The sequence below is a fragment of the Triplophysa rosa genome, unplaced genomic scaffold (assembly GCF_024868665.1).
Source record: "Triplophysa rosa unplaced genomic scaffold, Trosa_1v2 scaffold277_ERROPOS381633+, whole genome shotgun sequence".
Classification (NCBI taxonomy): domain Eukaryota; kingdom Metazoa; phylum Chordata; class Actinopteri; order Cypriniformes; family Nemacheilidae; genus Triplophysa; species Triplophysa rosa.
Window position 1 is genome coordinate 15,868 of NW_026634292.1, and position 24,418 is coordinate 40,285.

General features: G+C 42.8%; 1 long non-coding RNA gene across 3 annotated transcripts; it reads right to left on the reverse strand.

Moving 5' to 3' along the window:
- Positions 1-2,072: 2,072 nt before the first annotated feature.
- Positions 2,073-7,816, reverse strand: LOC130550286 (uncharacterized). 3 transcript variants are annotated; one of them, XR_008962382.1, is made up of 6 exons: positions 7,610-7,816; positions 5,525-5,658; positions 5,122-5,269; positions 4,140-4,388; positions 3,795-4,056; positions 2,073-3,709 (listed from the first exon to the last, which is right to left on the reverse strand). It is a non-coding gene; the product is annotated as an uncharacterized LOC130550286 (long non-coding RNA). The 3 variants fall into 3 exon arrangements; XR_008962383.1 differs by having other exon boundaries at positions 7,716-7,735; XR_008962381.1 differs by having other exon boundaries at positions 5,525-7,813.
- Between the last annotated feature and the right edge of the window lie 16,602 nt (positions 7,817-24,418).

The window sequence follows — 24,418 nt, forward strand, 5'->3', positions numbered from 1 at the left end:
AGGCGCCATGTAGCCAGCCGCGAGCGCCGGGAGAGGCAGTGCGGGCACTGCAACCCAACACTCACGGCGGCCCGGGAAAGCATGGCCGACATCTCGACATCCGCTTTTTCCTGGGCTCGACCCCCCGAGGGAGGGAGCCCGAGGAATCGTCGGAGTCGGATGGCAGTACGTCACCCCCCGATGCTGCAAGAGACATCTCATCATCACGCATCGTGTCCGAATACGTGATTGAGGAATAAGACGGCGGACCGTCTTTTTGGGGAACGGTCAGACGAGCGAAACGAGGTGTGAACGGTCCGTGAGCCGTGGCTGGCGGATTATCGCTCACAGTAATCCTCATATCACCCTCGCTGCTTGCCATAGCGGACGGCAGGGCCGTAGTCCTGCCGCCACGGAACGGGGAGCAAACGAGGTGGTGGCTGAGTCCCGTGGGAACACAGCCACCTGTGACGCAACGTCTGAATCGTCACCGCCCGCAGTGCGGGCAGGACGTATCCACAACGTCTGCCCCAGCGTACTGGAAGCAGGCATTGTGTCCGTCCCCCTCCTCGATGAGTGTGTTGCACCCATGAGAACAGCGGGACAAGCCACGCTGGAGAAATTTGCTCTTTTAGAAAAGGAAATTTGCTCGAACACCTCCGGAACTGCCAAGACGCCCAGGGGAGAGTCACTGCAGGAAGGGACCGTCCGCTGTCCACGTCGTAGATTCCAGCAGAAAGAATGATCACCCAGATCGTAGAGAAGGTCACCAGATGCGTAGGCTCTGAAGAACAAAAGGTGAATGAATGAGCACGCCGGCCTCCCTCTTATACCCGGACATCAGGGGAGGAGCCCGGCATGCAAATTTCATTCGCCAATTTTCATTGGCCTTTTCTAAATACTCAAAAGATGATAGGTTCTCAAGACAAACCCCATTCTGTCGGTTCGACACAACGTCGAGAGACCGACAGAAAGGGAAAGTGTCATTTCCATTTGTAGCAAGGTGTTGAACCACTGTTTACCTTTAATACAGCTTAAAACCCTCTTGCAACAGATAGATACAACAATAGTGTTTGTTGTTGTTGCTTTAGAGAGTTAAGAGCAGGGAACCTACTTTTTACTCTTGTACTATACCACTACTAAACCCAACTTGTTCTGGCAATAACTTCCACAAAACATCATTTTGGCATGCAACCTAGAGAGTATAGTAACAAGGATGACAGCAACGTTTGTTTTTTTTACAGTAAGCTACACCATTAACATTAAGCCCAATAACAATAGGTGTTTATAAAATTTTGTCCAGCCCCTGTACATGCATACAGAAAATCTTCTACTTGGGATAGTTAACCACCAAATAATTTATTGTCTATTTATGTAACTGCACTTATGCCATCCCAAGTGTGTATGCATTTATTACTTGCTCAATGCAAGTAATTATAGTTCAGTTCTGTACGTTCTCATAATGCAAGTGAAAGAGAGACAAACTTCTAAAGTTTCAAATTTTAAATCCTTTTCATTCTAACTGTTCCTCCCTATCCACAAAGGTGGTAAAACATAGCAAAGGGAATTCAGTATTGATTTTTCAGATATTGACAAACAGTTTTGGAACTTATTCACTTGATTATATAGACCTAAAACGCTGTTAAATTCAACTTCATTTTGTCTTCAGCTTCTGACAGTCATACACATCGGAGAAAGCATGAGGGTGATTATGAATGAGGATGAGTAAATTATAATTTGCATTTTTGGGTGTTCTATTCCTTCTAGTATACTTCAATGTAAGATTCAGTGTTATGCTTTATAATTTTGTAATTCCCATGCCTAGGTGAAAACTTAAGGTACTATCAAGCTACTGTATACAAACTATCTTTGTTATACTAGATGATCCTGGAAAGAGTAATATGGCCATACCCTGACAGTGATGATGAGGAGTCCTTCAGCCTGGAAGCATGCTGCAAAATCACATAATTTCTTCGGCAGCACATTGAACACGGTAAGATTTGTTTAATATTGCATTTTTTAAAGATGCAGTTTGTGCTCCTTGTGTTGTAAGACTTAAATATATACTTGCATTTCATTTAAATGAACAGGTACACCACAAGACCTAAAAAACCTTGTAAAGTTTTGGGTTGGATGGACAAGCCTACCACAAGAACTGTATGTGGAAGTGTCATCTGACGTCAGAATGCCAACTGCTTTAACATGCAGGGAGACTATTAAACTCCCCTTACATTACAATGATTACGTTGAATTCAGCTCTGATCTGAAAGCAGCTGTGTCCAGCAACACTTTTGGATTTGGTTTAGTTTGAAGTCATTTTTAAATTGTTGTAGAATTGACGACTGTTATTGTTAATCAAAAATACACCTAATTCTTTCAGAAAGCATTGTTTTATTTTTCTAGTAATCCAGTAATTACAGATGTTGTTAAAGTTAAACAACGAAACAAAATCAGTCAATCCAGCAACTATAGATGTTAGTTCCTACACTGCAAACATTCTTACTAAGTGTTTTGGTCTTGTTTTGTAGTACAAATATCTAAAACTTCTTAAATCAATATACAATTACTTGACAAGAAAAGTGACCTAAGATATTTAGTCTTGTTTCATGAAAAAGAATATAAGAATTAAGTTTATGGTAAAAACAAGCAAAAAACCTGCCAAAGGGGGGAGAAAAATAAACTTGAATTAAATTTGACCTTTTTCTCAAATACCTAATTCAAGTTTATTTTTCTCACCCCATTGGCAGATTTTATTTGTTTGTTTTTATCATAAACTTACTTAATTCTTGTTTTTTTCTCTTTAAAAAGAGACTAAATATCTTAGGTCACTTTTCTTGTCAAGAAAGTGCATCTTGGTTTAATAATGTTTAGATATTTGTACTACAAAACAAGACAAAAACACTTAGTAAGAATGTCATATTTTGCAGTGTAGAAGAATGTATGAGTTCTATGAATAACGTTGTGTGTTAGTCCATTACATTATTCATTGTGAATGTTTATTTTGGGGAGAAGTTTGTCTATACCAATAAATGAGATAGCTGGTGTAGTGTTTCACAATAAGTGTCTACTGTTTCTGTAAAAACAACCCCTGGATTGGGCAAAGTGTCAATCTCTGCAGCAGTCAGTTCCCTTTCTGTCGACGTTGTGTCGAGCCGACAGATGGGGTTCGCTCTTGAGAACCTATCAACTTCTGACTAGTTTAGAAAAGGCCAATGAAATTGGCGAATGAAATTTGCATGCCGGACTCCGCCCCCGGATATCCGGGTATAAAAGGGAGACGGCGTGCTGCATTCATTCACCTTTTGTTCTTCGGAGCCTTCACACTGATCGACTTCGAGACTTCAATCTCTAGCGGAAGCGGAAGTACGCCTTCCCCCCAGTCAGCCGCATTGCACAGACCCTGTGCAACGTCAGGGAAGAGGAGCATGAAGTGGTGCTAGTTGCGCCCTACTGGCCCAACCGGACTTGGTTCTCAGAGCTGGTGCTTCTGACAACAACTCCCCCCTGGCCGATTCCCCTGACAGAGGACCTTCTGTCACAGGGGAAGGGCACGTAACGGCATCCCAGGCAGACCCCTGGAACGTCCATGTCTCGTTCCCTCCATCAGGGAACTGAGGTTACATCCGTAGCCAAGACGTTCTCTCTGTAGTTGTGCTTGTGGGACTGCTACTCCTTCTATTTCAACACTGCATGATGGTCCATCCCAGTCTATTCCAAATTCTCCATCCACCTTAAAACATTGGAGAAATGACAAATGTTTTAAATATAACGAATACAATACATTAGAATTGTTTTCATACAAATAGTGTGTCTACCTGGTCTGGATCATCATCATTCTGGAAGGTTGTCCACAACTGTAGAGGGGATTGGCTGCCTGTGGTTCTTAATTTGTGGTTATTCCATGCATCCTGGAACAGTGTTAGATGTCTTTGCAACTGAGGTAGGAAAATCCAGTGTAGTGCATACAGGTGGACCTCATTATCTGGATCCAGTAAACCCTCAGACTCCATTCCATAGAACAAGCAGTAAAACTTGTCTAGGACCTGTTCATAGACGTCCCTTCATAACCTTTCGATCCTACAGAAACAACATTACAACAATTCCAAAGATTAGTGATTAAATCAAATTAGCACTCATTAAAAGCAATTACATATATCCACCTTTGGTTGTGGACGCTCCTTCCAGTTATGTGGGAAGTGTGGTTCTCTCCCCTGCGTGCTACCATAAAGTGTGCCACTTCAATGTTCTCCAAGCCCTTGTCTGAGCGTACTCAAGATGGGATTCCAAATCTCTCAGCTGCTCCAATAAAACTGTCAAGAACCGTTGAAGCCCGGTTGTTTGTCGCAGCACTAAAGTAAACAATTAAGCGGCTAAAGCCGTCCACACCTCCATGAATAACAAACCTCCACCTAAACAAAAGAGAAAAGGCAAACAGTAAACCTATTTCATACCCTCCCACCAACATCTATACTTCCAGTGAATTATTTCTGCATTCAGAACAAAATGACTTGTTTGAAAATATAACTAAAACATCACAAATGTTTATTGGTTATTGGTGTCTAGTCCGAATTTAATGCAGTTTCACTCTAAAAAGTTGTTTAATATAAAACTTATAAGGGTGGTTGCTCAAAAAAATTTTAATTGCAAAACATTATGCTATAAAATTAAAGTTTGCACAACTTGCCTATACGGAAGTAAATATTTACATTACATTGCACATCTAATTACTACATTAAAATATTCTGACTGACAACTTGACACAGTTGGGACTTTTTGTAATAGAAATGTGACTGTGCCTGTGAAAACTTAATTATTGTGATTTATTGTTCTTTTACATAAAATCATGTCAAAAATTGAAATCAGTGAAATTATTGGCTGAAATCAAACATCAATGCTTATTATCTCAAGTAGATTTTTAAGACTTAGTTTGGTTTTTAAAGGCAGGGCCACAAATATTAATTCCTCAGCCTTAACTGGCTGTTTTCTTGTTTACTTCACGAATGATATCTAGGTTTCTTTTGAAAAGTATTAAGACAAAGACAGACATATGTGGATGACCTACGACCCAAAACCATATGCAACTTAAGAAAAACCATGGGCAAAAATTATCATTGCAAAATTAGTACATTTAGTTTTTTACACCTTATTAACTTGTGGTTTCCATCAATATGCCACATTGCATTTGGTCCTGGGACTGAGTATTGACGGCGATGACGTGTGGATATTGATAGGGCTCTCATTTGAGTTGCCACTGGATCAACTCTTTGTACTGACTCGCGCACCCTTAAAGCTTAAAAGAAAAAAAAACATAAATTTGTTTTTTAATGTAAACTACACAATATTTTAACTTCTCTTCAACGACCATCTTGCATGTTTTAATACTGTAATTAACAAACATAGGTAAAAAACTGTTATGTGACCAGACTAGACAACAAAACTCAATTTACACACACGCACGCACGCACGCACGCACGCACGCACGCACACACATACACACACATTTTGGACATGGACAGAAAAAGATTTCAAAAGAAATAACTCTCACTCTGAATACGGAGTCCTTGAGTTCGAAGATGACCATGTGTAATCCTGTACCCAGCGTTTGGGCGATTTCTTTGTATTTCTGCAACAATGTTGTCCAATTCTTCATCACTGACATCAGTGTACAAATCTTTAGCCCTGTGGGGGAAAAGTGAAAGATTCAGGGTGATAGAAATCCCATGAAGAATTTTAACAAGCAGCATAACCTTTATTCTTTAAAAATTAGAGATTTTGCCAACAGGTGACGACTCTTATTGAGGGGGTTAAAAAGCTAAATATGTCTAATATGAGTAAATGGGAGTCTACTATGGGATTCCTTTTGTGCCAATAAGAATGAACGCAAACTTTTAAAAAACGAACAAAAATATACAATGAGAAAGAAAAAAAACACTTTGATAATGAAAACAATAAACTCAGTTGTAAGAATGTGACATGATTTCTTAACAATTTTCTAAGTTTCGTTTTTGCAAATAATAGTTTTGAATTCGCTGCTAGATTTTTCATTTGCGCTTTCCGAGTTTTCGTTTATGCTTCTCAATTTTTCGTTCGCCTTTCTGGCACAAATCTCACGTGTGGGCGGGATTTATGGCCACTTTACTCTCATTGGTTAGTGAGATTTGGATTGACAGCTCCCTGACCAGGAAGTCGAAACTGAACACAGTGCAGCGGATTAGAGAGCGATCTGTTTGCGGTTTTCTGTATAGTATTGTTTTAGTGTTTGTACTTAAATTACTTTCTTATTTTGTTAGTATATTAGCAGGGTTGCCAACTTTCACGCACTTAAAAGAAGGACACGCTTCCAGGCTCTATCACGCCGTAACAACAAGCCAACGTCGAGTAAAGACAGGATAGCTAGTGTTGGACTTGGCAAAGCAATCCTCAAGTCCGCGTGTTCAATAACTCAGGAGAGTAGAAATTCTCTTCAAAAGATTTATTAAATCAAACACCACATGAATAAAGCATACAGAGCTCTGGGTTCGTCTGTCCCTAGTTACACAAAACTACTCGAGTCTTATGTCAGGAACTCTGCACTGCTCGTCTCTCCCTCAACCCAGTATTTATAAACAGACACAAACAAGTTCAGTTTTCGAGGCGGTCTCTTCTTAAGAAATCAGCTGATTTCTTGTAAGCCTTGGTAAGCATCAGTTTCAGTCTGCGCTGGTTTTAGTTCCTAATTCTCTGCAAACATAATCTATTTTGGTTATCACATGGGTGATGCGCCAGACGCACCTCACATGATTTTCACAAAAACGTATTGTTCCGTACATTATTTATCAAACTATAACCTATATGTAAAGAATAAATGAATAATAAAAATAATGAAAACTGTAACATGTTGAAATATACTCATCACTAGCCATATTCACATGCAACTTTACGTGGGTTTAGAGGCCGTCAAGACAGCAGTCTATGTTTCTATCTTTAAATGCTTGTTTATAGTTTAAGAAGTCTCTCTTCTGCTTTTCTTTAACCTGTTTTATGTAGGTGTGTAAATACATAATGAAATTGATGTTTGCAAGAGGCAGACTAAATTAATAAATCATTCTTAAGGCCTCTAATTTTGTCACCTTATGAATTTGTTTTGTTGTAGCGTTTAAAAAACATAAATGTCATTTGAATGTATTGGTATTGTTTTATGAGGTGTACTTTCTGTGAATGTAAAGAAAGGGGTATAATACTGTACATTCACCATGAGTTTAAAAAGAAAGATACAGTACTTGACTTATAAGTGGACTTAATTCTTTAAAAGGAGACTGTTTGCAAGAGCGACATCGTCACCCTCAGGTACATTTATGTAACCGAGATAATAAAATCGCTAAAAGTTTTAATGTCTGTACAGTAACTATGCAGCAATGTTTTCATTTAGCACGTTTTTCTCACAACCCAATAATCTGTAACATGTCTTTATTGGATGTTATATTGCAAGTTGTTCGTTCCTTTTTAAGAAAATAATCTTACAGTCTATAAAATAATACCTGACAGAAAGTATAAAGCACACAATGAACGAGCTAAGTAAAGACAGAATTGCTACTGTACAGGAATACAACTTTTAGCGATTTTCTTTATTATCTGAATTACATTCATTTACCTGAGGATGAGGAGGACGCTTGGATCCACACCGCGCATGATTTACCAACTTCAAATACCAATTACTAATATACTAACTAAATAAGAAAGTAGTTTTAAGTACAAACAATAAAGATAACAGCATGCAGATCGTTCTCTAAGATTCGTTGCACTGTACTGTCTTCAGTATCGACTTCCTTGTCAGGGAGCTGTCAATCAAAAACTCACTAGCCAATCAGCGTAAAGCGGCCATAAATCCTGCCTACACGTGAGATTTGTGCCAGAAAGGCGAACGAAAAATTGAGAAGCGTAAACGAAAACTCGGAAAGCGCAAATGAAAAATCTAGCAGCGAATTCAAAACTATTATTTGCAAAAACGAAACTTAGAAAATTGTTAAGAAATCATGTCACATTCTTGCAACTGAGTTTATTGTTTTCATTATCAAAGTGTTTTTTTTCTTTCTCATTGTATATTTTTGTTCGTTTTTTAAAAGTTTGCGTTCATTCTTATTGGCACAAAAGGAATCCCATAGTTTACGTTTAAGGTAAAACAAGTAGCAATAATCAAAAAACACATGAAACATAAACAAAAGGAACTGATTAGTGAAATAAACTCCTTGGCGTTTAATACAAAATCATCACAGGAAAATAACAGGCCCTACAATCTCAATTAGATGAGATATACTCAGGAAAAGCGAATACTGAAGAGAGAATTAGCAGCATGAAATAATCTCTAAATCATTGGCTTGTAAGAGATCTGTCTATAATGGGCAGAATCCTGTTGACCAATGCAGAAGGCATATCTAAATTAATTTACCCATGTAATTAGGGCCCGAGCACGGAGGAGCAAGCCACCGGCTTGCACCGTAGTGCAGAGCCCTTTTGTTTCTGTTTTTTTTATTATTAGGGCCCGAGCACGGAGGAGCAAGCCACCGGCTTGCACCGTAGTGCAGAGCCCTTTTGTTTCTGTGTTGTTTCTTCTTCTTCTTCTTCTTCTTCTTCTTCTTCTTCTTCTTCTTCTTCTTCTTCTCCCTCTTTGATCGCTAATTTGAAGGCCTAAACATGCTCAAAAACTCACAATAATTTGCACACGCATCAGACCTTGCAAAAATTTACGTCTGATATGGGTTTTAAAATTAGGCGTGGCAAAATGGCTCGCTAGCGCCACCTAGAACTGCCCAGGCCACTACGCAATACGTACATGCACCAAATTTGGTGGGCTGATAGAACACCCCGAATCATTAAGAAAAGTCTCTTGGAGCATATCTCTAAACCCAACAGGAAGTCCGTTATTTTTTATTTCCTGTGCAATTTTGTAATTTGTTTCAATTTCCAGTCGTCGTACTTTAACGAACTCCTCCTAGAGTTTTAATCCGATCAACATCATTTTCATGTCATTCTAATCTTGAGGTCTTTGCGAAGCTAAATTGCGGTGATCTTGAGTTTTCGTGGGGGAACGTGACCCGGTGGCCTGCCAAAGTTTGGCGTTTTGCCATGAACAGGAAGTTGTTGTAACTCAGGCATACAATGTCCAATAGGCCCCAGACTTCACCCAGACTTCACACATTTGTTAAAAGTCCTGGCCTGAAGACATCTACTTGGTAATATTCAGATACAGGTATAGCGCCACCTGCTGGCAACAGGAAGTGGCATGTTTTAAACTGTGATTGACTCCTCATAGACATTTGAACAGATCAGCATCATATTTGAAGAGTACAGCCAGTATTATCTTCAGACCTTTGTGAAGATACATTGCAAGATCCTAACTTTTCATTGAGGGGCGTGTCCGTGGCGGCCTGACAAAGTTTGATGTTTCGCCATGAAACAGGAACCTATAGTAACTCAGGTACACAATGTCTGACCAGCCCCAAACGTCACATGTTTGATAAGAGACCTGGTCTCAAGACATCTACATGGTAATATTCAGATACAGCTATAGCGCCACCTGCAGGAAACAGGAAGTAGCATGTTTTAAACTGTGATTTACTCCTCATACAGATTCAAACAAGTCAGCATCATATTTGACCAGTATAGCCAGTATGATCTTCAGACCTTTGTGATGATACATTTCATGATCCTGACTTTTAGTTGAGGGGCCTGTGCGTGGCGGCATGAAAAAGTTTGATGTTTCGCCATGAAACAGGAAGCTATAGTAACTCAGGCACACAATGTCCGACCAGCCTCACACTTCACATGTTTGATAAGAGTCCTGGCCTGAACACATATCCATGTCGGTGTTCACTTATAGCGATAGCGCCACCAGCTGGCAAAAGGGAATGCGATCCATTTAAATAAATAACAAATCCTACTATAATTCGCCTGCATTAATTTTATCACCTATCATTTACTTTTTTTCTTTACATGGCAATATTCAGATACAGTTATAGCGCCACCTGCAGGAAACAGGAAATGGCATGTTTTAAACAGTTTTTAACTGCTCATAGAGCTTCAAACAGGTCAGCATTATATTTGAACTGTATAGCCAGTATGATCTTCAGACCTTTGTGATGATACATTTCATGATCCTCACTTTTCATTGAGGGGCGTGTCCGTGGCGACCTGATAAAGTTTGATGTTTCGCCATGAAACAGGAAGCTATAGTAACTCAGGCACACAATGTCCGACAAGCCTCATACTTCATATGTTTGATAAGAGTCCTGGCCTGAACACATATCCACGTCAGTGTTCACTTATAGTCATAGCGCCACCAGCTGGCAATAGGAAATATGGCACGGAAAAATCTATAATGTAACTCCTTACATGCACGTTGCCCACCGTTCACTGTTCCTGAGTCCGACGGGTGGTGATGACACAGGGTTGCGGTTGCACTTTTGCGCGAGGGCCCGATCATCGCTGCTTGCAGCTTTAATTAGTATTACATTTGCTTACTATTGCGCAATGTTATTAATTGCACAGTGGGTAGACCATTTAACTTCATGACGTAGATTGCGTGAGGGAAGCACATTTTTTTTGTGTCTGGTTGTTTTGGTGCTTATTGCTCTGTAGCGCCGACCAGACGCTGGCTTGGATGATGAGGGGTCCATAGTCATTTTCACAGTCCTTTTCTTTTTTTTAAGATTTATTTTTGGCGTTTTTGCCTTTATTTACAGTACAGTAACAGTGAGAGGACAGGAAATGAAGCGGGTGAGAGAGGGGGTGGGATCGGGAAAGCACCACGAGCCGGGATTCGAACTCGGGTCGCCCGGAGCGCAACAGCGCCATATGTCGGAGCACTAACCACAAGGCTATCGGCTCCGACCACAGTCCTTTTCTTACTCTAAATCAGGGGTGGGGAACCTTGATCTTGGAGGGCCACTGTCCTGAAGAGTTTGGCTCCAACAAGCTCAAACAAACAAAAATCGTGAAGTTTCTAGTAATCCTGAAGACTTCAATGAGCCGGTTCAGGTGTGTTTGATTAGGTTGGAGATAAACACTGCAGGACAGTGGCCTTCCAGGATCAAGGTTCCCCATCCCTGCTCTAGATGTATACAGTTCTTGGAGGGTGGACAAGGGCAGCACCAAAATGTCCTGCATAATGTAAAAACAAATATCAGTGGCTCTACAAGATTGTCCTCTATGAATTCTGCACCGAAGAACCGTTCCAAGGCCTCAGCAGCTTCTTCATCCTCCATGCACAGTATACGAGATAGCTGAAGTGAGACAAGAAGATCCCCAGAGTTCTCCAAGCAACACTGCCAGGCAGTCTTAAGATCCGTCATGACACGCACCTAAGAAAAGAACAATGTAAATAAGGATAAGGAAAAATATGCTGAACAATAATGGCTGCAACCCCTCTAACAAAACCTACTTTTCGTGGAGACTGAACCACCTGTTTCTCCGGTGGAAACTCAAGGGTGAAAAGACTGGTTTCATCTACCTAAAAAAGCAAATATGAAGTTTGAGCCTGTTTCCTTGAGTACTACTTTTTTTTTAAGTAACTGGTACTTTTCCTGAGGAGCTGCTACAAATTAATGTGTTCAAGTTACCTGTACGTGGAAACTTAAGGCTCTTCCTATTATTGGAAAAAATACATCCTAGTTTGTCATGACAACATGCCATTTTTAAGCTTATGGTTTGGTAGTGTGAGCATAAATGACTTTAGTTATATGTGCAACAGAGATTGATAGTGAATGAGTTTGATAGTGCTTGAGAGACATTATAGTAGTGTATGAGAGAGTTTGATAGTGTGTGCGACAGTAAGTGTGCAATATGTCTTGAACGGCAACAGACACATTGTAATCATTTTGAAATACACTAATCTTTACCTTGAATAATGATTGCATTTTTTATATGCACTTTCCAGTCAGCCTGAACTTCCTGAACAGCATCTGTAAGCATAAATTGAAAAAACAGAAATGAAAATCATTCTGATGTGTATTATATTCTTTACATTTTTGTCGTATTCCATGTATATCTCGTTTTAAAGAACCATTGTTAACAATATAAAAATGACTTGTTCTTTTAAAGATTCCCACTTCATATTAAATCATGTTAAGTAACACTTCGTCTAAACAATAATTAAATAAAGCTAGTCTTATTAAAACTTCCCTGTCACTTTTTAAAACAACAGCCCAGAGCCAGTGAAACACTCAATATTTTAACCGTCTAAAAGAAAATGAATTTAGATCATTCTTCACTAATTTAGTTACTGTATGAAGGAAAAGTACCCAATTAGCACAGACGGGATATATTTAGATAGATATCAGGATCGTTTTCGATAACATTGTCTCATAAACTAAAACAAAACGTTTACATCTACCTAATATTCTATGAATTAAATAAATATACTTACTTTTTTTAGCAGTCACTGAACCCTCCCTTACGAAAATAAACCATGTTTTTTTTGTGGTACAAGTGTAGTAACCATGGTTTTTTGGTGCATTGATTACTTGGGGCAAAACCATGATTTTACTACAGTTACCATCGTTTACTATGGTTTTTACAAAAACATGGTTTTCAAAACCATGGTTATTTTGTGATAACCATTGTTTTACTACAGTAACCATGTTTTTTGGTTTTAACTGTAGTAAAACCATGGTCAATTTTCGTAAGGGCTCCCTCTAACAACGTCGAGGGGCCTGTGCCTGCGAGATATATAGGATAACGTTAAATATCAGGATCGTTTTCAATAACATTAACCTGATAATTAAAAACAACACTTTTACTTCAACTTAATCTTGTACGAAATGAATAAAAATACTTACAAGTGGCCTATGCGTGTACCTAAAACAAGCATCTGTCTGACAGTGCATGTGTCCGAGTGCGCATGCGCGGCTGAGAGTGCACGTGTCTGAGTGCGCATGTGCGGCTGAGAGTGCATGTGTCTGAGAGTGCATCTCTTCTGCAGCCAGACGCCATTAACTCAAACACAGGCTCGTTCGTTCAGTGAAGGGCGTATTCGTTCAGTACATCCAACCAATCATATGCTCTGTCAAAGCTCACTCTCGAACGCCATTGGCTTGTGCTTTAGACACTCTTTTAAGCCAAGACGCTCTGTGCTCGAGGGAGAGATTTCAGTGAACGAGAAATATGAGTCATTGCATTTCGTGAAGGAGAACGATTCGTTCACTTAAAAGATTCGTTCAAAAAGAACGATTCGTTCATGAACGAAACATCACTATGTATACAGTACTCAGGTAAATTTACTTCGTTACTGTCCACCTAACAGCGCTAATAGGTTAACCCAGTATCATTGTGGTAACTATGTAGGTAACTACTATACTAACGTTTAGGCTGGGTTTCACAAACAAGGCTTAGCCTAAGAAAGGACGACTTGCACAACCTCTTCCGCGTTCTTCTTGATGTGGCTCAGTTATTTATTATATATAACACGGTAACAGTGTTAAGCATACATGCAGAGTTCACGGTTGATAATTTCTATTTTTTGGGTGGTCACTTGATTAAAAACAACAAATCCTGTTTGTGACGTTAACTTGCTTTAATGTGGCTTTTTGTGACAGGTTTTAAATTAGCTGAAGTTCACCTCTTAATATATTTAATACACGTAGGCTATACTCCACTCCCGAATAATGAAGGCGTTGTATGCACCCTGCAGAAGTCCATCACTGTCCTGGACGCGTTAGTCTCATTCATAGATTATATTTTACTGTATGTTATGTAACATACACTGCGTTCCAAATTATTATGCAAATGATATCTTTCTCTGGTTTTCCTAATTTGTCGATGCAAATGACAGTCAGTATAATTTTCAAGTAATCAACAGTTAGGGTACATTTGGAATTTTATTGAACAAACCTCCCACTGACAACAGTATTTATTTAAAAAATGAAAAACTCAAAATGCACTGTTCCAAATTATTATGCACAACAGAGTTTGAAAACATTTCATAGGTTGTAAAAAACTGAAAATGGTCATTTGTTGAATTTGCAGCATTAGGAGGTCATATTTACTGAAATCAAAAGCTATTTCAATCAAAAACATCCTAACAGGGCAAGTTACATGTTAACATAGGACCCCTTCTTTGATATCACCTTCACAATTCTTGCATCCATTGAACTTGTGAGTTTTTGGATAGTTTCTGATTGAATTTCTTTGCAGGATGTCAGAATAGCCTCCCAGAGCTGCTGTTTTGATGCTAACTGCCTCCCACCATCATAGATCTTTCGCTTGAGGATGCTCCAAAGGTTCTCAATAGGGTTGAGGTCAGGGGAGGATGGTGGCCACACCATGAGTTTCTCTCCTTTTATGCCCATAGCAGCCAATGACACAGAGGTATTCTTTGCAGCATGAGATGGTGCATTGTCATGCATGAAGATGATTTTGCTACGGAAGGCATGGTTCTTCTTTTTGTACCATGGAAGAAAGTGCTCAGTCAGAAACTCTACATACCTTGCAGAGTTCATTTTCACACCTTCAGGGACCCTAAAGGGGCCCACCAGCTGTCTCCCCATGATTCCAGCCCAAAACATGACTCCGCCACCTCCTTGCTGACGTCGCAGCCTTGTTGGGACATGGTGGCCATCCACCAACCATCCACTACTCCATCCATCTGGACCATCCAGGGTTGCACGGCACTCATCAGTAAACAAGACTGTTTGAAAATTAGTCTTCATGTATGTGTGGGCCCACTGCAACCGTTTCTGCTTGTGAGCATTGGTTAGGGGTGGCCGAATAGTAGGTTTATGCACAACTGCAAGCATCTGGAGGATCCTACACCTTGAGGTTTTCGGGACTCCCGAGGCACCAGCAGCTTCAAATACCTGTTTGCTGCTTTGCAATGGCATTTTTGCAGCTGCTCTCTTAATCCGATGAATTTGTCTGGAAGAAACCTTCCTCATTCTGCCTTTATCTGCACGAACCCTTCTGTGCTCTGAATCAGCCACAAATCTCTTCACAGTACGATGATCTCGCTTAAGTTTTCGTGAAATATCTAATGTTTTCATACCTTGTCCAAGACATTGCACTATTTGACGCTTTTCGGCAGCAGACAGATCCTTTTTCTTTCCCATATTGCTTGAAACCTGTGGCCTGCTTAATAATGTGGAACGTCCTTCTTAAGTAGTTTTCCTTTAATTGGGCTCACCTGGCAAACTACTTATCACAGGTGTCTGAGATTGATTTCAGTGATCCAAAGAGCACTGAGACACAATACCATCCATAAGTTTAATTGAACAATATAAAATTAAATGTTTACGACACTTAAATCCAATTTGCATAATAATTTGGAACGCAGTGTACATTAATTGCTAAATGTTCTATGCAGATTTTGAATAAATTAGACGTTCATTCACACTGGAAAGTATTTAAAAATAGCAATATGCAGATAGATCACATTTAATGCCAAATTTCAATTTGATTTAATTAGAAATTTTGTGGCATTTATTCTCAAACATTATAACTACTTACCTATATATTTACAAAAATTGATATATTTGTGAAATAGGCTAGCTTAGGTTTCAATAAACAGCAACAGCCCATTGTAAATATATAACCGGGATCAAGTGAGTGGTACCATTTCAAGTCGGAAGTTTGTCACGAGGCTACGTGCAAGTAGGCCATTATTATTTTCTCACCTTGTTGTCATTTTAAACATGAGTGAGACATGTGTCCGCCTTCACGCAATGACACTGTATCGGGGAGGGGGGCATGGCCAGCTCGAAATGCATTTTCAAATCCACATTGAATTTTGCAAAACTCAGTAAGTTGTGTAAATGAAAATGCAATCCCAAATGTTCAACCTGTTAATGTTAATACTTTTAGGGAAAATAACATTTAAATGATCATTTTGCTATTTGCTTGGCTATCTTCAATATACATAAATAATCCAGGGAATGCATTTTTATTTTGCAATTTACAGGGGCGGTTTCCCGGACAGGGTTTAAATGTTAAAGGTGTCTTGATCGAAAACAACTTTTACACAGACATATCTTAAAATATATCAGTGCGATTGTTTTGTCTCTATATGCATTGTGACAGGCGGAGCAACGACACGTACACAAAAGGTGAGTTATATGACCCCGGAGAGTATTTTATTGATAACCCCCGTGGGAGGCAAGAGGCAGTTGGGGATAAAGAGCCTTGTAGTGCCACAGGGTAGGTCGGTTTCACAGAGCTCTGGGAGGATGAGTTGTTGTGCCGGCTGTTTGGGACTGTAGTTTCTGGTATCAGCCCGTGTGGTCCTGCCGGTCTCCTTTAGTAGTCTGAACCTGAGAACACAAGATAAGACGCATGAGTTGAATCATAGCGTGTGGAGACGTTGCTCACCTTCCTGCTTGTGGCAGCGGTTTTTGTAGCCGCTGAGAAGTGGTTGCAGGTGGTGATGACCGGAAGGTGTGCCGCTCTAATTTCCCCTTGTCTCCATGGCGACGCTGATTGCACCAAGGTGGCTCATCACACTCCTCCCCCAAAGCGTCGTCCTAGTCTGGTGGGCCATCCTGTGGAGAGGCAAAGAGAGGTGTTGGGAGGGAGGGGGGGGAGTTACCTGACCGAGATGTCCATCCTGACCAGAGCCTCGACAGACCATCTGCGTTGCCGTGGGAGGTCCCGGCCCAGGTGTCACGGTGAAGTGGTAGTCCTGGAGCGCTAGAAACCACCTTGTGACCCTGGTGTTGGTATTCTTGGCTTTGGCCATCCACTGAAGCGGTGCGTGGTCTGTTACCAGGGAAAAACTCCGCCCTAGGAGATAGTAGCGTAGCTCCAGGACTGCCCACTTTATGGCCAGGGCTCCCTTTCCACCGTGGCGTACCGTCTCTCCGCCGGGGTGAGCTTGCGGCTGATGTACACCACGGGGTGTTCTGCTCCGTCCTGATTCTGGGACAACACTGCTCCTAGTCCCGTGTCGGACGCATCGGTCTGGAGGGTGAAGGGACAGCCGAAATCCGGCGCATGTAGTACCGGGGAGGAGGCCAGGGCCTTCTTTAGGAGCTGGAACGCCTGATCCGTCTCCGGGGTCCACTTCACGTTCTCTGGCTGTCCCTTCCTGATCAGGTCGGTCAGGGGACTGGCTATGGATGAAAAGTTGGGGATAAAGCACAGATAGTAGCCCGCTAACCCCAGGAAGGCACATACCTGGGTTTTGTTGCGGGGTCGGGGGGCGTCCTGAACGGCTTCCACCTTCTTTGCTTGGGGCTGGATAAGGCCTCCCCCGACCCCGTACCCCAGGTACTGGGCTTCGGCGAGTCCGAGGTGGCACTTCTTGGGATTCGCCGTTAAGCCTGCCCTCCGAAGGTCCATCAGCACTCTCCGCAATCTGTCCAGGTGGGCGTCCCAGGTCCCCGAGTGGATTACTAGATCATCTATGTACGCGGCGGCATATGCTTGATGTGGTCACAGCAAGATGTCCATCATCCTTTGGAAGGTGGCAGGTGCCCCATGTAGCCCAAAAGGCAGCACGGTATACTGCCAGTGTCCGGAGGGTGTGCTAAACTCCGTTTTTTCGCGGGACTCTGGAGAGAGGGGCACCTGCCAATACCCTTTCGTAAGGTCGAGCATGGTGATAAAATGGGCCTTTCCCAGCCGGTCCAAGAGTTCATCCACTCGGGGCATCGGATATCCGTCGAAGCTGGACACTTCATTGAGCCGACGGAAGTCGTTGCAGAAGCGGAGAGTGCCGTCCGGCTTTGGGACCATCACGATGGGACTGGACCAGGGGCTGCGGGAGGGCTCTATCACTCCAAGCTTTTTCATCCGGTTGACCTCCTCCTCTATAGCCAGTCGACGAGCCTCTGGAGCCCGGTAGGGCCGCTGCCTGACCACGACTCCGGGTGGTGTTCGGATCTCGTGGTGTGTTATCCGAGTCTGCCCGGGCTTTTCCGTGAATATACATCTTGGAACTGACTGACCATCTTTCTTCTGTACGGGGGACAGCTGCTCTCCCATCCGTACCACCGACGGCTCGGCTGCGGCGAAGGCCGCCATCTGGGTTGGGGAGGCGATCCACCTTTTCAACAGGTTAATATGGTACAGCTGTTCCTCCCGTCGTCGTCCCGGCTGACGGACCCGGTAGTTGACCGGCCCCACCTTTTCCACGATGGTGTAAGGCCCTTTACAGGAGGCCAAGAACTTCAATGTGGCTGTGGGAGTCAGGACCAACACCCAGTCCCAGGTTGGAACTCCCGGGGCTGCGTGGGCCGGTCATACCACCGTTGCTGGGCGCGCTGGGCCTCGACGAGGTGTTCTTTGACGAGGGGCATCACTCGATCTATTCAGGTCCGCATCTGCTGGACATGTTCGATCATGCTGCGGTGAGGGGCGGGTTGTTGTTCCCAGGCGTCCCTGGCGACATCCAAGAGCCCACGGGGCTGCCGGCCAAAGAGAAGTTCAAAGGGCGTGAAGCCTGTGGACGCCTGGGGCACCTCCCGGATGCCGAAGAGTACATAGGGCAGTAGGAGGTCCCAGTCGCACCCATCCTCTGCCACCACTCTGCAGAGCATCCTCTTCAGGGTCTGATTAAACCTTTCTACCAGGCCGTCGGTCTGTGGGTGATAGACGGATGTCCGGAGCTGTTTCACTTTGAGCAGGTGACAGAGGTCCGCCATCAGCCGGGACATGAACGGTGTTCCCTGGTCAGTCAGGACCTCCGTAGGGATGCCTACGTGGCTGTAAAGTAGGAATAACTCCTTGGCGATCGCTTTTTATGTGGCCTTCCGTAGGGGTAGGGCCTCGGGATACCTGGTGGCATAGTCCACGATGACTAGAATGTACTCGTGTCCTCGGGTAGACTTCGGCAACGGTCCTACCAGGTCCTCGGGCAGACTTCGGCAACGGTCCTACCAGGTCCATCCCGATGCGCTCGAAGGGCACCTCGATCACTGGCAGTGGAATGAGCGGACTGGGGGGAGGACGCTGGGGTGACGTCTGCTGGCAGGTAGGGCAGCTCTGACAGAACCTCTTCACCTCCGCCTCGAGGCCGGGCCAGTGGAAACAATCCCGGATGCGCTGGGCGGTGTTGGCGGCCGTCAGATGTCCCGCCATGGGATGGGCGTGCGCTAGCTCGAGGATCATCTCGGTCTTGGGGACCACCAGCAGGAGTTTTGCCTCCCCCCGTCTTAGAGCGGCACAGTACAGCAGACCCTGCTTGATCACGAAGTGCGGGAGGGGGTGCGGAGCAGGCTGGCGATCTTCCCCGTCGACGACTCTGACCTGGGTCCAGCAATTTCGCAGCTGTGTATCCTCCCGCTGCTCTCATCCGAAGGAGCCACCTTTGGTCACCTGCTGGAAGAGGTCGGTAAAGAGGTTAGTATTCTGGCACTCACCCTCCCGCTCGCTCTCTGTAGCCATCAGGACAGGCCGTGAGTTCCGTTCTCTCCTGGGTCACGGTTTCCGTTGTCGACCCCCGTGGCTGGCCGTCCGCACGGCGCTAGCCAGTAGCTGGTCGAAGCCCGGCCAGTCCCGCCCCAGTATCATCGGGACCGGTAGGTCATCCACGATCCCGATCTCCAACGTCCACGTCCCCGGACCGGCGGCCACGGACACTTGGCATGCCGGCACATTTCGGGTATCGCCGTGAACGCAGGTGATCGGGATGGTGGACTTTCCGCCGGTGCGGGGCGGAACTATCCCGGGCTGCACCAGCGTGACCGAGCTGCCGGAGTCCAATGTGGCGGTCACTGGCCGGCCGGCCGCCCACCCGGACCGTCCGCCGCGGAGCTCCCGACAGCATGGTTTGGTGCACCGCACAGCCCGCCAACCACGCGGGGGGCCCAGCGGAGGCGGGCTCGGTGGGCATCGGCTCGTCTGGGGGAGTAGATACTCCGGGTCGGTGTACCGGCCTCAAGGTGCCATCCGCAGGTCGCCATATTGGGTTTACCCGAGCTGCCGAGGCCTCTGCTAGTTCCATCGCCTCAACGACTTCACGGATGGTGGTGGGGCCTCGCATGCTAACTGCCGTTCGGTAGCGCCGGGGCAGAGATCATAGCAGCCGGTCGATAACCACTCTCTCTGCTACTTGAAAAGCTGAAGGATCCCCGGTCAGCAGCCACAGGTGCCCCAGACACATCAGTTGGGCGGCTTGGGCTCTCACCGGCACATGCTCATCATAAACCCACTGTTGAAACTGCTGCGCGGCACTGATGGGGGATAGTCCGATCCGGCCGAGGATCTCTCGCTTCAGGGCGTCGTAGTCCTCACTTGCCGGGGTTTGCAGTGCGAAGTACGCCCGCTGGGCTTCACCAGTCAAGAGCGGGGCCAGGATTCTCACCCACTCGGCTTTATCCCATGCTTCCCGAGTGGCTACGACCTCGAATGTGTGGAGGTATGCCTCGATGTCATCTTGGGCGGTGAGTTTGGTGAGCAGCTGGTGAGCGGTCGACCTCGCGTCCGGAAGAGGCACTCGGGCAGCCGCAGCCTCTCTCAGCATTCCCATCGCTTGATCGGTGCTTTCCTGGCGCTGTGCCAGCTGCTCTGAGAAGCGCTGTTGGCGCGTCACCACCTCGGCTAGCCGGCGGATGATTTCCTCCATCGCAATCAGAGAGAGAGAGAGAGAGCGGTAAGCGGTCTGCAAGATAGAAATACAATGTTTAAGAATGTGGTACGTATCGTAGCTTCCTTGATACCTGCCCGCATTCTCCACCAGATGTGACAGGCGGAGCAACGACACGTACACAAAAGGTGAGTTATATGACCCCGGAGGGTATTTTATTGATAACCCCCGTGGGAGGCAAGAGGCAGTTGGGGATAAAGAGCCTTGTAGTGCCATGGGGTACGTCGGTTTCCCAGAGCTCTGGGAGGACGAGTTGTTGTGCCGGCTGTTTGGGACTGTAGTTTCTGGTATCGGCCCGTGCGGTCCTGCCGGTCTCCTTTAGTAATCTAAACCTGAGAACACAAGATAAGACGCATGAGTTGAATCATAGCGTGTGGAGACATTGCTCACCTTCCTGCATGTGGCAGCGGTTTTTGTAGCCACTGAGAAGTGGTTGCAGGTGGTGATGACCGGTAGGTGTGCCACTCTAATTTCCCCTTGTCTCCATGGCGACGCTGATTGCACCAAGGTGGCTCGTCACAGCACACAGTAATGTTTTTTTTGTAAAGCATGTTTTAAAAAACGACTTAAATGCTATTTTAACTAAGGCCTAGTTCTGGTTTAACCTAATCCCTGTCCGGGTAACTGCCCCAAAGAGCCTTAAATATCTATTTAAATAACATATTCATTTTCATTTTGCACCTAAGGTTGCACATATGGTTATTTTAAATGTATATTTAAATAAATACATGCATTGTCATTTTACATACTGTTTGAAAATTGCTACCAATCATTTTTAGGTTTGTTAATTTTATCTGGTGTAGTTTTTCATCCTTAAATGACTTTCTATGAAGTTAAAATCAGCTTTGTTTGAACATGAAAGGAAAACATTTGTTGTTCTGACTTATCTGTCTCTCTCTTTCTGTCAACACTGTCAGTGTGCATGTGCGTTCTTGTGTGTGTTTGCAAGCTTAAATAAAAAAAAAAACATTTTCGGTACTTTGCATCTATTGTAATGTCTTTAGCATAATGATGTCGTTTCCGGGTCCAAGCCTCAAAATACACATGAAAATGCATTTTTGATATATTCATAATTGTTTTTGAAGTTACATGAAATTCTCCTAAATTTTGAGTCAGTTGAATAACAGCCAGCTTGATTATACTTTGTGTGTTTTATTAGCTACATTATTAGTTTATTAGTTTTATTACAACAGCTTTAAACATGGCTCATCCAATCAGGTCTTAAACCCCTATCCAAAATGTTTAAATATGGATAGAAAAAATGAAGTTAACTTCTGTCATCCAGGATCAGCATTTTTCACAGTTTTATTGATTATTTGATATAATGATGATAAACAATACAATGTTTTCAAAAAAGGTTTTATTCATAGTTTTATTCCACAAATATTTGAACATCAGCCTGATGAACTGAACAGGGTTTTGTTTCACTCTAGTTTTATTGCTGTGAAAATTGGCCTCAGTTGGTATGGCAGCACCATATTTGTCTTTATTTATTGATAAATCATTTAATAAAACTCAACAGGGAATGAAGAAATGGCACCCTAAGACAAATCAACTCCTAAGTTAACAGAAAGAGCATTTTTTTCACGACGCTAAAATGAAAGACATGGGGTTAATGGTTCTGTAAGATTCTTATTATATACTGAGATATGCACTGCATGTTTTTTATTTTTTAGAAAAACTAACACACTAAATTAAGGTATTTTACAGCTCTGTCCTTCAAGGACAAGATTGCAGATAACACTGTCCAGACACCTAACCATGTCTGTCAAGTCCCATAAGTTTAATTATTATAAATTAATAGTTCACCCAAAATGAAAACTTTAATAATTTACTCATAATCATGGTGGTTCCAAACCCATATAACTTTCATTTTTCTTTTCTTAAATGACTGAATAGAGCATTCTTTAGGCATCATTTGCAAAACAACTGACACAAAAGTGTTGACAAAAGCAAATTAGAGAGACGGGAAGAGGAAGACATGGAAGAATATGTCTTGTCATAGTTTATGAGCTTTACTTTGGGCAATGTCACAGAAGCTGACACAACTGGAAAAGTTTCTGTTGGGGCAAATGCTTTAGTGCTGGTTTAAGCTATTTGTAGTCCAGGTTTAATAGGCACAAGGGGTTGTTAAAAGGTCTCAATGGTAAAGTTCCCTTTCTTTAAAATGTGCTCTTATACCAGTGATGTATGAAGTAAAAGCAATACTTGAGTAAAAGTACAAATATCTTGCCAGAAAATTACTTTGGTAGAAGTGAAAGTAACCTTTTAGAATATGACTTGAGTAAAAGTCTTAAAGTATCAGATAAATATTGTACTTGTAAGTATCAGTATCAAAAGTACTTTTTATATTAAATCTACTTAAGTATTTAAAGTAAAGTTGAAGAAAACGTTGTTAATACATTTTTTTAGCATAAAGATAAAAAATGGTGCTTACATAGAAATGTACAACTCTGAAAAAGCTCTGTCAATATGTTGCCAAATTGCTAAACTATCAAAATACAAGTTCAGAAACCACATCTTTATAACTTTACTTTATAACTTATAACTTTATAAAAGGTTATAAAATATTATCCCTAAGAGAACAACTTGGAACAAAATCTTCTTTCTTTCCTTGCATTTCCCTTACAGTAACAACCAAGTGATTTGATAATTCATTGAAACTGAAACATTTGCTGTTTATCTTGAAGCAGCACATTAAAACCTTGTGTTGAAATGAACCGCAGAGAGCACCTTTTTGCACTTGCACATTGAACTTTAACCAATGATTGGTTTAGCATTATTATGGTGACCGGATCGCTGACTTGTCTATTTCAGTTTCTATTCTTTTATTTTGTAGTAAGTAAAGAACATGCTTAGGGGAATTGTATCAGAGGAAAAGTATACATTTTGTTCAGAAAATGTAGTGGAGTAAAAGTAAAGTAAATTCTTTCCATATTAAGAATATATCTAAACTACGTCATATGCTGTCAATGTCAGATGCAGAGAAGTTAATTCATGCATTCATGACATCAAGACTAGATTACTGTAATGCACTGTTAGGTGGTTGCCCTGCAGGCTTATTACAAAAACTCCAAATGGTCCAAAACGCGGCAGCTCGAGTTCTTACACGTACAAAAAAGTATGAACATATTAGCCCGGTTCTGTCAACCTTGCACTGGTTACCTATAAAGCATAGCGTTAACTTTAAAATCTTGCTTATTACCTATAAAGCCCTACATGGTTTAGCTCATCAGTACTTGAATGAACTCCTTTTGTATTACAGTCCTTCACGTGCATTACGCTCTCAGGCGTCCTGTCAGTTGGCAATACCTAGAATTTCAAAATCAAGTGCAGGTGGTAGATCCTTTTCCTATCTAGCGCCTAAACTTTGGAATAGTCTTCCCTGAACTGTCCGGGAGGCAGACACACTCTGTCAGTTTAAATTTAGACTAAAGACGCATCTTTTTAATCTTGCATACACTAGACTTCCATAATATAAATCTTCTGAGGGTTTAGGCTGCACTAGTTAGATCAACCGGAACAAAAAGACAACTGATGTACTTGTTGCATCAAAGAGTGCAGAACAGTACTCTACTCTCAGCCAGTCTTGTCTCATTGTTCCAAGGTTACCACAGCGAGCAGGATGCAGTTCATGGCCTGACCTGATGGTAGATCGGAGAATGGGAAGTGGGGACCTGACAAGAGCTGAGATGATAGAGCTGGATAAAGAAGGACGTGGTCACCTGACACGTCCTCACCACAAAATTTCAAATGCTATTAGATTATTAATGATAATCTTAAACTATAATTTACCTTATTAGTAAATTTATTTTATTTAGCCCTGTGCAAGCTCTCTGGAGCTTGTGCAGAGGCAGCAGCTTTTGCCAGAGGGGAACTGGAATCCCCTGG